Raw genomic sequence first — 14,860 nt, 5'->3', positions numbered from 1 at the left:
TGTGACTGATAACAATCATTTAAGGCTAGCTGAAGAAAACATCACATGACTGTACAGAGTGTACAGAGAACAACAACAGAATCTTATGTTTTCATTTTCATCCTTCTTAAATGCTCTACACATAGACAACCTGTGTTACAGTAAGATTGGCCTGATATACACTGCCTGGATACTCACAAAACTTTTGTGCCATCCATTACTGTAACAAGCACCACTTAGAAAGAAACCCCTTATGGGAGCAAGACTGTCCAGGGAGACACTGTCTCACAGGAATAGTTTTTCACCACCTCCGTCTTTTGCTAGGAATCCTACTGTTAGTACCATTCTGTCTCCCTGCTCTCCTTACCAGGCTCTTAAGGCCACAGGTTTAAAACCACAGAGTCGGGGGACCCAAGGCCATCTATTCTTCTTAATCTTCTCCATCCTTTCACCAGTCTTCAGTCCTCTCCTTTCCACGATATACATCACATGTTCAGCACAGTGGAGGCACAGTTTCTTGCTCAATCAGGAACTGACCTTTATACAGACTAACCCCAGCGCCAGTGTTGTACGCATGTGATGCTGACGCGCTCACTCAAACTCTCACTTCATGTGCACACAGACACACAACTTAAAAACTGATTTTTCAAACGAATCCCTAGAGGGACAGGATGCTGAAATAATAATAATGCTCTTTATCCAAAAATATCTCCCTTCCTGAGTTCCAGAAAGAGAAACATGGGAATGATCAAACTAATTACAAGAGCACTGGTTACTTCGTTGACCAAAACATCAATAACAAATAAAAGTAATTGTTAAGGAACTCAACAGTTTGGGAAGACATATTTCCAGACATTTAGACTTTAATTGAGATCATTTGACAAATGCGCTCCTCTAGTTTGGCTTCCTCAGAAATTAACAAGTGCAATTAGGCTACACGTTAATGGTAAAATAAAATATGTGTCACTGATTAGAAAGAACAACAAGAAATACCATAGAAATACCACAAACTGGAAAGCACCAGGGGAAGTTCTTACTGTGTGTGGTGAGACTGTGTTATCAGAGTCGTACATCTGAAGAGTTAAACAGTTTTTAGTCCACCAGATGGCTGAGTTCATACTCTGGCAATAGGTCACACATAACATCATCCCATAAGAGTGATTAGACTGATGGATGTTCAACTTTACCCCTTTTATTAGGAAAAAAAAATAGCTTAGTCTTCCAATCAACAGAATCAAGCAGTTCCTGGTTAAAAATTTACCTTGTGGAGCCGATAGATCTCCAGTCTTCCTTCTGTTGCCATACAAAAACCAATCATCTAACTAGACTGTTGCCATAGCCACAAGGAAACAACCAGTTACCTTTGGAAAACCAAAGAGCATAAAGCAAACGGATGAAATCCACCCTCTCTCATTAAGAACAGTAGCACCTGGAGATCAATTTCTCAATGCAACCCTAACACTGCCGCTTTATTTAAAACTTAAATATGAGAGAACCATCTATTGTAGCATCTTTATGCCTTACATGAAAGCAGGTGTGTTTAGTAGTTGTTTTGTGACCTATAACCCAGTTTACAGGTGAAATTGTACTAGTGTAGTGAGCTTTAGAGCATGCTTTGATAAGCGGAAGAGATAGGCTCACCGTATGGCCCACTGCATTCCATGTTAAAGCAGGGCTCGACAATAAGGACTGCCCGATGGTCCGGGGCCAGCGTGAAAGACGTTCGGACAGTAGACGGATTTGTCACTTGCCCGATCGGGCCACTGCAGCGTCATCACAACATTTTATCATTTGCATGTGTTAAGACTTTTTTTTAGACTGTTTTAGTACTCGCATGCTGTGTTCTGCGCACAGACAGCCTCTGAGCCGCCTGAACGGGCAAAATACCCATCCTGGCAAGTAACTTTGTGGCTTTAACAAGGATTAATCTATACATTGGAGTACATGCCTGCCGGACATTTTTTGTTTTATTTCAGACTACCTGCGCACAGACAGCCTCTGAGCCGCCTGAACGGGCAAAATACCCGTCCTGGCAAGTAACTTTGTGGCTTTAACAAGGATTAATCTATACATTGGAGTACATGCCTGCCGGACATTTTTTGTTTTATTTCAGACTACCTTCTGTACTGCAATCATTTTCCCAATGGCCATTTGTGTGGAAATATTACCGTATGGCCCACTGCATTCCATGTTAAAGCAGGGCTCGACAATAAGGACTGCCCGATGGTCCGGGGCCAGCGTGAAAGACGTTCGGACAGTAGACGGATTTGTCACTTGCCCGATCGGGCCACTGCAGCGTCATCACAACATTTTATCATTTGCATGTGTTAAGACTTTTTTTTAGACTGTTTTAGTACTCGCATGCTGTGTTCTGCGCACAGACAGCCTCTGAGCCGCCTGAACGGGCAAAATACCCGTCCTGGCAAGTAACTTTGTGGCTTTAACAAGGATTAATCTATACATTGGAGTACATGCCTGCCGGACATTTTTTGTTTTATTTCAGACTATCTTCTGTTCCGTGCTTGCACACAAACTGCACTGCAATCATTTTCCCAATGGCCATTTGTGTGGAAATATTACGTTATTATTATACTTTGTCTGTAAACAGCCATTAACAGAGGCCAAAAATGCTGAAGACAAACACAGAGGAGAAAATACTGTAAAAGGCAGAACAAGATCACTGTTCACGATGTGCAAAATAGGACAAAAATCCAAATATTGTATTTTATATGAATGCGTTTCTGAGGGGAACGGAACTGACTGTTTTCAGAAATGGCATTTTCTTTTCATTTTGTCTCAGTATGATGCATTTAAATTAGTGATTACAGCGGTAACCAAGGAAATGCTGTATTACTGTACCATAAGCGCTACCTGCTGTCAGAGAGTGAATCTGTGTCTCATTCAGCCCACCTGTGGTTTCAGTTTCATACAGATGTTTTTCAAATGGCTATGAAAAATCAAGGTGTAACACAGAGTGAAGAATATGCAAATGTCATTTTATATGTGATTTTTCCATTTCTGTACCTGAACATCACATCTACAAACATAAAAATCTAAAGCATCATTTAATTTCTATTTTTGTGCTATAGGCCTATATTTAATTGTGCCATTACTTGTAATATGTTAATTTGCCCTGCTGTCAGAGAGTGAATCTGTGTCTCATTCAGCCCACCTGTGGTTTCAGTTTCATACAGATGTTTTTCAAATGGCTATGAAAAATCAAGGTGTAACACAGAGTGAAGAATATGCAAATGTCATTTTATATGTGATTTTTCCATTTCTGTACCTGAACATCACATCTACAAACATAAAAATCTAAAGCATCATTTAATTTCTATTTTTGTGCTATAGGCCTATATTTAATTGTGCCATTACTTGTAATATGTTCATTTGCTCTTATTTACTGGCGGTCACTTGTCTTTAATGTTTAAACTTTATATTTATGTTTATTTTTGGCTAGTGATTTTTGCTATGGTATCGAAATTGAAATAGAGAATTGTACAATTTAATTGGTATCCAAAATATTGGTGTCATATAAGCTTATTTATTAGAATACAAGATAACAGAACAAAAACAATGACAACAGCAACTATTTTATTTTTTGTGGCAGAAAATAAACAATTTTTTGGCACTGTATTTTTTTACAGTTTGAACCACTGACCCAACTGGGCCAGTAGAAAAAATCCTTAGGGTTGATGCTGTAAAGCAATGTTTTTTTTAGCGGGAAGTCAAAATATAAAACATATAAGGAATGTAGAATATTTCTTCAGAGAAGTATGGGACCGGTCACACAAGATACATTCTAGAGTTAAAACAGCAAGGTGGAACTGACTATAATAAAGTGCATTTATATGCATATTAACTTATATCCCACGCTGTTTGTGTATTTGTTTGTTTAAAGCCTTCTTTGGCTATTTTTAATGGCAAAAAAAACCTACTTGAGCTATTGATTTATAAAAAATTTAAAAAAAAAGTAAAACTAAATTTGGATAAACCCGATTAAAAATCTTTAATGGATATCAACAGAATAAAATAAATTTCTCAGAGTAGTAGAAATATTACAATAAACTCAATTTCCAATTTTTAAATATGCTCATCCCACCACCAGATTCTTCTGATTGGCCCAGTAATAGGTCTTGCAAAGTTTTACACTGACCAACATTTAAAGAAAATATGGTGTGTAAAAATGCATCCTCTGTGAATGACTAAGACATATTCAAATAGAAAGGGGGGGGGGACACGCTAATTTTATGCACAAAGGTGTAAAATTTACAGCTGGTTCTGTGAACCAGGACAATTATGGCATACTCGAGGGAAAATAGTGGATTCTCATTTTCCAGGTCTGCTCACATGCCACAGTCTCTCCTGTGTAATGATGGACATATGATCCAATTAAACGCTCATTAAATTTCAAAGTGATTTCTCTCAGTTGTACTAAAATGGTAGTCCTAAATTGACACAAAAACTCAACCACGTCCACCAGAAACATGATGCAAAATAAACACCGAACAGTGTTTATTACTGTGTCCTGAGGACGGTTTAAAATTTCATCAGCTTGGCCTTGTTGTCGTGGATCTACCTTAACCCGAAAAGCCAGTAGGGTGTCTGCTCTGTGGATGGGATAGCTTTACACCTACCCTGTCTGACCACACCACGCCACAGCCTTGGCAGCCAACTGCCACGTGGCTCACAATGCCTGACACAAATGTTGCCCGAGTCAGATTACACAATACACAACCATTGTGTGTATTTGTGTGTTGGAGGCATGCAAATAACAGACGCGGACAGCTCATGCAAATACAAAGAGAGTCCTCTTTAAACCTCCAAACACTGTTAGAGCTATTCAGTGTAACATGTAGCTGATGTAGAGACGTGGATACGAATTATTCAAAACCGGGCATGTAATATAAACAAAGCAATATCAAACCAAATGAATAGGAAAATATCAACTCAGCCACTGGAATGTAACAGTCTCTTTCTCCCTAAGCATATTCCTACGATCCTCATCTAAAACAATCTGGATTGCTCCATAGATCCTTTGACGACCTTTTGAGCTCATACAGACTCCTCTGAGATTAAAAGACTTTCTCTGTCTATATTGCACTGTGATGAGTAATTATAGCTCACAAAAACAAATAACGCATATGATCCCTATGCAGTTCTCCAATATGCCACACCTCAAATGATGAATCTGCTGGTCTCTGGGGCCATAATGGACTACAGATGCAAATTAGAGTGTGTGCAGTCACTGTAAAGCATCCATTAATAGTTCATTAGCTTTTATAAACAGTCCATTGAGTTCTCAAGTGAGTGTACTTATCTTATTGAGTGAGAATTATTTATAAGCAACCAGTATAAGCTACTTGTGATCCTATAATACTATATACATGCATTTCAATGTGTCTGAAATGCAGGTTTCTGTCATTTGCTATAGATAAGGGCAATTTATGGCTTATACACTTTTATACTAAACATATTAAATCTGATCAGATGTGAAAGGGCCTACACGCAAACACCTGTGACAGCACATCAAATTAATTTCTAATGTGCCAAGTTGCTACAAACCATTAAAATGATTAGTCAGGCTAATGAACTGCATTATTTGTCAGAGGACTATGCTATTAATATCTAATTTATTGGTGTATTTGATTAAACTGCTAGAAAGCACTCAAAGCTGTGTGTTCATGTTTTACCAAGGTTAAGAAAGCTTCATGCATTACCTCAAGCTTTTTGCTTTATTATGCCCCACTCCAATAACAAACAGGAGCGGTGGTTGACCAATATGTCTTTTATGTTAAGCTAACCAGTTTCATTAGTAAATATTAATGAACTCTGTGGTTCTGCACTCACCCTGTTATGTGTGGGGCCTTCTGATCTGTGACCTGCGCTGGCCCTCATGGTGTCTTGGCCGTCTGAGGTGGATGTGTGGGTGGGGTCAGTAGTATTGCTGCTGGTATAGACTCTGTGTCTCAGGACAAAGGCGGTGCCCTCGTCCTCCCTCACCTCCCCCCCGTCCAGCTTGCTTCCTGTTGCTGCTGCTCTTTCTTAATGAAGCTGGACCACACTGGACCGAGAGGGTGCTCGACTCCAAAACTGTCCTCCGTGGATTCACAGCAGAACACGAGACTCGCTAATGGACCTGGTAAAAACATAAGAAATAACATTAAATATAATAGGCTGTAAAAGATATAAATATATAAAGATATAAATCTTACTGACCCCAAACTTTTGAACAGTAGTCTACATAAGCCCACATTCATTATGTTTCCTTAATTAGCTCAAGGGGCTTGTTACGTGATATAGCTGTAATTAACAATCATACATTTGCCAAATCATATGCTCTGAAACAGCAGCAGCTAAACATATAAACTGGCTCCAATCAATGCCCATTTACTTCTGCTTGCTAAAAGTTTGGGAACTGACCCCTTTTGCTTCCTTGGCCTGCAGTGCAGGACTGTTGTGCCCGAGGACAAAACTGATACAAACAGTTTCAATGTCTGCATACATCCATCCATCCATCCATTCAGAGGGTGGGGAGGAGCCAACAAGTCATTATCAGTTAATTATCAGCTCATTCATTATGTACAGTTAATGAATGGCTGCTCAAAGGCTCTGGCATCATTTAACTCCCACATGAGTGTCATATTCGTATGCAATCCTACAGCTGTTGAGTCTTGCCTTGCACACAACATGTGTTTTTCTGATGTTAAGATTACAAAAAAAGCAATGATCTGATGGATAAAGCTGCATACACGTTATATGAAATTAGATTAAATCTGATTTTTGAAGAGTCTCAGTTTGAACAGTCAGAACAAATTGCAAGTAATTTTTTATCATTCAGTACGGCTATACAATTGAATTAAAAATATCAAATTCCTCAGATAAAATTGCAGTACTAATTTTGGTATTTCTTTCTTTCTGTTTAGTTCTTTACATGGTAAACCATTAAGCTTTTATTTTGGTAGAAAAAAAAAGCAGCAGCTAAACATATAAACTGGCTCCAATCAATGCCCATTTACTTCTGCTTGCTAAAAGTTTGGGGTTAGATGGCAGTAAAATACATGTGACTGCAACGATTGAGAAGTTCTGTGGGGTTAAATTACATAAGAGTAACGGCTCAATGGGCTTTTTATGAACGGAGTAAGAAGAACTTCGTGAAACTACTGAGAAGTTAATAAATCCTGTTTCACAACAGGTTTTGAAATCAGTGATGCTGCTAGGGATGTAACGATTAACCGCGAGCCAGTTGAAAAATCGATTTAAATATATGTGACGATTCAAATCGGTTGAGATGCTAAACAAATTGCGGATTTTCAATTAGGAGTTTATATGAATGTATGTCTGAGGGGAATTTACTGTCTTTCGATGGTATTTTTTCTTTTCCTCTTGCCTCTGTATAATTCATATTAAAGTTCATAAGTGCAGCGCTGCTTTGTTTACAGCGGAAACCAAGGAAATGCTTTAAGCGCCACCTGCTGGCAGAGAGTGAATCTGCGTCTCATTCAGCTCGTCAGCCGTTTCTGTTTCATGCAGATTTTTTATGCATAGTTTCACAAAACTGAAGTCAAACCATTCTGTTTTTGCTTCAAATTTTGAAATTATACAATGTAATTTAGATTAAAAATCAGCATTAAATGATAAAAAGAGAATGTTTTAACAAGGCTAATCAGGATCTCTTAGCAATCTGCATCCACATTCTGACGAAATAGAGATCCGCTCTGTTATTGTGCCACATCTACAGCATTAGACCGATAACTGAAATCAGCCCTCTCCTTCAAATGCTCTCTGCCAGCCTGAAGTGCATTTAATTTGAGTTGGTATCAGCTGCAAGCCTTGAGCAGTCTGCCAAGCTCACAGAAGTGAGAGGCTTCACAGCCACAGCTGTGAAACTGACAACATCCATCTGCTTGGAATTTCACTCCTTTTGTAAATGAAAAGTGTGGTAACAGCTGTTTGTTCACAAGCCAGGAAATCAGATTCAGTTAGAAATGCTAATTGCAAGGTGGTCTGTGTCCAGTTTGGCAAAAAAACAAGACTATGCCCTCTTCTTCTCAAGTTCTGTGCATTCTCTGGTGTCACAAACCGTTTTGGTATCATGTGACACACTGGAGTGTGAAACTGACCCCTTTTGCTTCCTTGGCCTGCAGTGCAGGACTGTTGTGCCCGAGGACAAAACTGATACAAACAGTTTCAATGTCTGCATACATCCATCCATCCATCCATTCAGAGGGTGGGGAGGAGCCAACAAGTCATTATCAGTTAATTATCAGCTCATTCATTATGTACAGTTAATGAATGGCTGCTCAAAGGCTCTGGCATCATTTAACTCCCACATGAGTGTCATATTCGTATGCAATCCTACAGCTGTTGAGTCTTGCCTTGCACACAACATGTGTTTTTCTGATGTTAAGATTACAAAAAAAGCAATGATCTGATGGATAAAGCTGCATACACGTTATATGAAATTAGATTAAATCTGATTTTTGAAGAGTCTCAGTTTGAACAGTCAGAACAAATTGCAAGTAATTTTTTATCATTCAGTACGGCTATACAATTGGATTAAAAATATCAAATTTCTCAGATAAAATTGCAGTACTAATCTTGGTATTTCTTTCTTTCTGTTTAGTTCTTTACATGGTAAACCATTAAGCTTTTATTTTGGTAGAAAAAAAAACCCGCAGCATTAATTCTCCAGTTTCTAACAGGTGCATTCAAATACATCTTCACTCACTCAATCGTCAAATAGCAGACTATGCAGTGAATAAGTGAACGAGTCAGCGTCATCGGAGTAGATTATGTTCTCATGCACTTTTTAAGCAACTTTGTTCAGCATGGCATCAAGTTTTCTTGATAGACGTGAGCAGTTGTTTTTGAGTCTCTTGGCATCATGTGGACACACACATCTATACTGTATCTATCAACATAGATAAATACACCGGATATTGATTACACAAGCTGAACAAACAGATCTGATTTCAATACTTGAGAAATTATATTGCAGAAAGACCAGATATAAAAAGCGGATTGGATTTTTGTGCAGTGTGAACAACGTCAACAAAGTGTCTAGCAGTATTCCTGGGAACAAAGCTTAAACACACTTATACAGATATCGAGGACAATCTATTCATGAGCAAAATACACTTCCAAAGAAGCAGGTAGTCAATTTCCATTGTGTAGCTCAGCCTTTTTCTGCAAAAACGATACGGAGAAAGAAAGAAATCAATTGAGACACCAGCTAGCAAAAGTGCTTACCAGGGTGTACAGGAAAGCAGTGACAATTTTCAAGCGACAGCTGAAAACTCATCTCTTTGGAAGCTACTTGACTTCATCATAAAAATTTTTTTTTTTTTAAAAGTCTCTCTCTCTTTATTTATTCCTTCTCTTTCTAGCTTGTACTTATTTGAACAATGTCTAAGAACTTGGTATTACAACCACTTCTTGTGTCTGTTTGCCTCTTTAAGAAGAATCGCTTTATGTATCCCCCAATTGTAAGTCGCTTTGGATAAAAGCGTCTGCTAAATGACTAAATGTAAATGTAAATGTAAATGTGTGATGACTAAATTGGTCAGAGAAATGCTTGCATTACGCTAGACATGTGAAAAGCTATACAGGGACCCACCTCTCGGTTTACAGAAGGTCGCACACGCAAATTCAAAGTAAAAGTGGTGATTCATGGAATTGTAGCATATCTTTTATGTTTTGGCAGCAGATGAACCTCAGGAATGCCACAGATCTTGCCAACTCAGTGAATCATGCATATGATGATAGCATGCATGTGACTCAGATTGTGTGTAGCGACTGCTTGGAGAATTAAATTTATGTTAATAATATCTCACACACACACACAAACAAAATCTAAATTCAACATAAGTCCAAATCAACTTAAGTCTTCACACTGTATGTGATTAAGTAACTTAAAAAAAAAAAAATCATTTTATAGTGACTGCACTCAAAGAGCTACTTAGATTTTATTACATTAGTTATAAGAACTTCAGTATATTAAAATATATATAAATATAAAACATTAAATAAAAACTTTTATATTTTGTAATATACTAATAATTAAATAGTTACCATTTAATTACATAGAAAATTTGTTAATATTTAAATTTTCACATGTTTAAATAAATAATATTAAATCTTAATAGAAGATACAGTATCACAAATTCACAATATCTGATATTTCATTGACAGTGGGGAGCCTAATCTTGATTTTCAGAAAGTGAGCGAGCGAGATAGAACACAAAAACAAATCTTTGTGATTTTGCTACCTTTTACTTTTATTTTGTTCAGCGTCCCACCGCAGCAATATTCAGAGACCTCACTGGTGCTAACTAACATGTCCCTACAAGACGCATAAACACACAGCTGTAACATCTGATTTTCCTGAGGATTACTGACTGAAGGAAAAGTGTCTAAAACTAAACAAGTGAGGGAATGGAGAAACCCAAACAAAAGCAGTTGTTGGAGCCAGTCGTTGGGTGTGTGTGTGTGCCATGTGACTGGGTAAGAGAGTGAGAAAAGAGGTTAGAGGTGCCTTTGTGTGCCGTTTGTTGGTCATGAGACCAGAGCTGACCACTAGTGCAGCACTGAACTTCTGTCAGAGAGGAAGGGGCCCTTTGTGAGAGAGTCAAAGAGGAAAATCCAACTACTAGTCTATATATAAAAAAAATTGTAACATTCACCCCAGTTTAAAAATAAATGAACCGCATCCTCAGCCCCTCCGATGTTAAATCAGACCAAATATTTTTGATTTCAGCCAAGAATTTTTGGTGCATCACTACTTGACACTGAATAATAATAACTACAAGTCATGATGCAGAAATAGGTTAACCTGTCCTTCACACCTCACCATGTGCCACGGACATACCAGATTGTCAAATGCTTCATTTGCTTTGACAGAGGACCAACTCATGTACAAACCAGTGTGACCAAGGTCAAACAGCGCTTTGCGTAAACCTCCAATTCACCATAGATAGTGGACTAAAGAAACTTCTGGTGTCAGAATGAATAGACTAAGGCAAAATTACATGGATTACTGAGCAGATTTCCAGTACATTATCTACACAAACAGGATGAGCCACAGTGGAGACGGTCGTCTTGGCAATGTCATCCCACCTTGTTCAGATTATGGGAAGTGAGGAATGACATGCTGATGTGCCACACAGCGCATCGTATTTTGGTTTTAAACACAGTGTATGCCCTCATACCTACCACAAGCCAAACCAAATCATTGAAGATTTTTCAGTTGAGCAGCTCCCTTGACATTTAAAAGATGTTTGCTTTGTCGATCAATGGCACACAATCAGCCTCTCTTAATAAGGTGCCTTTCCCCACTGCAGAGGCCCACAATTACTGCTGATACTATAATAGAGATGGACCGATAATCGGTTAGACTTACATTAACAGTTTTCTCTTAATAGGTTAATGGTTCTTTAATATCAGGTCTAGTGATAAATTGCATTCCAAAAACAAACAGCACACAAAACCACCACCAAACAACAGTTTTCACAAGCAAAGTACCTTATGGCTCGTTTCCACCGAGCGGTACAGTTCAGTACAGTATGGTACGGTACGCAATTATGTCCGTTTTCATTTTTCAGAAGTTATGAATGAAACGAAAATAGCGAACCGTACCACTTTTTTGGTACCCTTCCATTGGGGTACCTAGCACAGCAAAGGGTACCAAAAGGGTGGAGCTAAACTGCAGAACGTTGATTGGTTGACTAGAATGGTCACTTTTGCGTGCTACAAGGGGATAAAGCTTCTCCTTCACTTGTTCCGCTCTGCTGTCCATGAGTGTTGGGCTTCTTTAAATCAGAGTGTGCAAACACAAAAAAAATATAACAGTGTATTTTATATTTTCACACAGACAACAGCAGTTTCTCAATATGCTTTCTTGTGGACTTTTGAAACGTCATTGCCCAGAAACCCGCATAAATTTCAAAATATTACTGTTATTGTGTCATGAAATGTAGTTTTAAGTTTTTCAGGCAAGAATGTAGTCATTTAAAACTCAAATCTGCGGTTTATTTATAAAGATAGCGCCTATTTGAAAATTTGCTATGCCGATTTCGGAGCTCCAGGCGATCACCGGGTGCTCAGTGCTCATATATCTGCCTAGAGCAGCCTTAGCTCGGCTAGTCCTTCCGACATTTGTCACTGGCTCTGATGTCTCTGTTGTGATTAAACATGGGGGGGGGGATAAATTGACACATTGGGGCTAAATTAATCCTCTTCATTTATTTATGTCAATAGATTTTAATGTATGGTGGTTTTCAAAACAGTTTTACAAAATGTGTCATGCTCTCCTCCAAACTGACATTAAGAACGGTATTAAAATGCCTTTCAGAATCAGTGTATTTCATATATTTCAGTTTCAGTTCAATTTCTGTGTTTTTATTTTTTACTTTATACAAAATACACCATGATCGGCTTCAAACTGACATTAAGAACAGTTTAAACTAATATATATGTCACTTAATGTTTCATTATTTTGAGTTTTTATTACCTTCTGAATGAAGGAGGAATGTCTCCGCTTTCTAAGATATAGATTAATAATTTTTTTTCTAATGTTTAATAAAATCTGATAAAAAAATTAGCCTTCCCATTACGAGGTGATATTTGACTCCGTGATTTACAGGGGAATTTTATTTTTACCTTTGTAAAGGCATTTTTCTAACTTTATTAAAAGTGTCATCTTTTATGTCAAATTCAAAAATATATATTTATAAGCTTTTTAAAATTTCTAATTAAAACAATAGAATAAGAACAAGTAGAATAAGTTACCAATCAAATGAAATCAGTATTAGCAAAATTAATTTGTACAGAGGTGGAACAGAAGAACACAAAAGTGGCATGTAGGTGTATTTTCAGGCGTTTTAATAAGCCTCAGAGGCGGCATGAGTGCAATTAAATTTATAAATTCATGTTGAGATTAATGTTTTAAATATAAAATTTGGAATATAGAAATATTAAATGATTGAAATAACTGAAAAGAGTAGTTAAAAATGAAACAAACTGCCAGCAGGTGGCGGCAAGTCACTGAATCATTCATTCAATTGACTCGTTTGAACGGCTGATTCATTCAGGAATAAAGCTAGGGTAATTGAATCAGTAATGTTAGATTTGTTTAAAAACACACGTTCATTCATAAACCAGACACCGCTGTGTTTGAATGGAGATGCGCAGCGGCTGAGCTGTGACTGTTTCAAACTATTTTCGTAGATGAAAGAGCAAAATCATACAACAGTGTTATAGTCTGACAATGTAAGTCACTTAATATTAACTTCTTGTTTATTGAAATGCTGTAGCCTATTAAATCAATATCACATTTACAAACTCCCTTAATAATCATTAAATCTGTAACTCTCCTTAGTTCATCGCGATCTCACAAAGATCCATTATATTCAACGAAGCTCTCTACACTGCACAATGAATCTCTTATTTAAATTGTCTACTTTGTTTATGCAAGGATTCGTGAGATAGCCTATGTCTGTGATACATTACTCAACGCTGCAAAAACATGTAGAAACCTTTGAAGCTCCCCTCAGCGCAAAAACAAATATGCTCGTGTCAGTCGCACTGATGCTCCAAAAAATTCTCAGTCGCACGCAGTAGTTTTCAGTATCATTTGCGTGCGACTCAATATTAGAGCGAGTCACACAGCCTTGTGTGAATAAGACCAGTGCGACGCAGACCACGGAAAGCACGCCGATGCTACAGGACTCAACGAGAGTCAGAGGAGGCCGGTGTTGTGCTGAAATCGGTGACCTAGTGAAAACTGTGACCAGATGTTGCTGTTCAGCAAATGTTCGTGTGGGAGCGCACACATTAGATCAGACGCTGAAGCCGAATGATCAGCGTCAGAGGAGACGAGCGGTGCTGTAAAACAGGTTTCATGTCTTAAGACTAAAGAAAACAACCTAGACATTGTCACAAGCATCTAAATGCTTATAGAAAAGAAAGGAAACATTAATGCTGCTGTCTGCTAATGTGTTTGTCTACTTCTAAGAATGGTTTCCGTTTTAGCTCTTGTATAACATATTCTGATTATCTGATAAATGTAGATCTTATCTTTATTCTTATTACTAGTTCCCGTAATTACCCAATGATGTTGAAGATCTACAGTTCCTACTGTTCCTTAGAAATGCTTATGATTGCAGTTGGCTAGGGTCACTGAATCTGACAAGTAAAAATTCATAGGCTAGCTATCAAAATGTTATCACTCTTTATTTCATAATAACTGACTAAAAATGTTTAATAAAGTGTCAGCTCCTCTTATTTTTCTAATTTAAACAAAAGTTATTTGATATGTAGGCTACCTATCATTAATTGGCTTAATCGTTGACAAAAAGCAAGAACTACACAGTAAGCTTGTTTTTATATGAGCTTTTTGTTATTCATATCAGAATCTGCACTCCATTAAAAATATTAAATAATATATTGATATGTGAAGGTATTATGTGGCATCAAGAGAAAAAACAACACAGACGTATATACTTAGAGTAAGGAGGGGTAACATTGTGATATATAATTTTGACCTTTAAGACTATACTGTATTCGGCGCTTTTAAGCTATTTAAAAGCGACGGAAAGCAAGGAAAAGAGCGAACTAAAAACGAACAATTGCTTTACGCCGAATTTCCGCTATTTCAAAGTGAAAGTAAAATGCGCACGCCACTTTCACAAGCTATTTAAAAGCAAAGTTGTTATTTTATATTAGGCATAGCCTGCCCTATAGCATGGTGTATTTGTTTTGTTATTAAAAGTTCTGTTATATATATATATATATATGCTAAAGTGAGCTTGACGTTGTATTTTGTTGTTGCATTCAATCAATTGACGCCGAACTGCCGCTAATTCAAAAGTGAAAGTAAAAT

The 14,860-nt window shown here is 37.5% G+C and overlaps 1 long non-coding RNA gene across 1 annotated transcript in view; it reads right to left on the bottom strand.

Annotated features, from left to right (window-relative positions):
- The window catches only part of LOC107572033 (uncharacterized), a 45,628-nt gene that overhangs the window by 9,914 nt on the left and 20,854 nt on the right, over positions 1 to 14,860 (bottom strand). Inside the window, exon 2 of the long non-coding RNA XR_001607274.1 lies at positions 5,830 to 6,118. This is a non-coding gene — a long non-coding RNA (uncharacterized lncRNA). The remainder of the gene's footprint in view (positions 1 to 5,829; positions 6,119 to 14,860) is intronic.

This window comes from Sinocyclocheilus grahami, unplaced genomic scaffold (assembly GCF_001515645.1).
Source record: "Sinocyclocheilus grahami isolate Dianchi unplaced genomic scaffold, SAMN03320097.WGS_v1.1 scaffold1685.1, whole genome shotgun sequence".
NCBI lineage: Eukaryota > Metazoa > Chordata > Actinopteri > Cypriniformes > Cyprinidae > Sinocyclocheilus > Sinocyclocheilus grahami.
The sequence above is the reverse complement of the archived record's forward strand: the minus strand, read 5'-3'. Positions and strand labels throughout refer to the sequence as shown.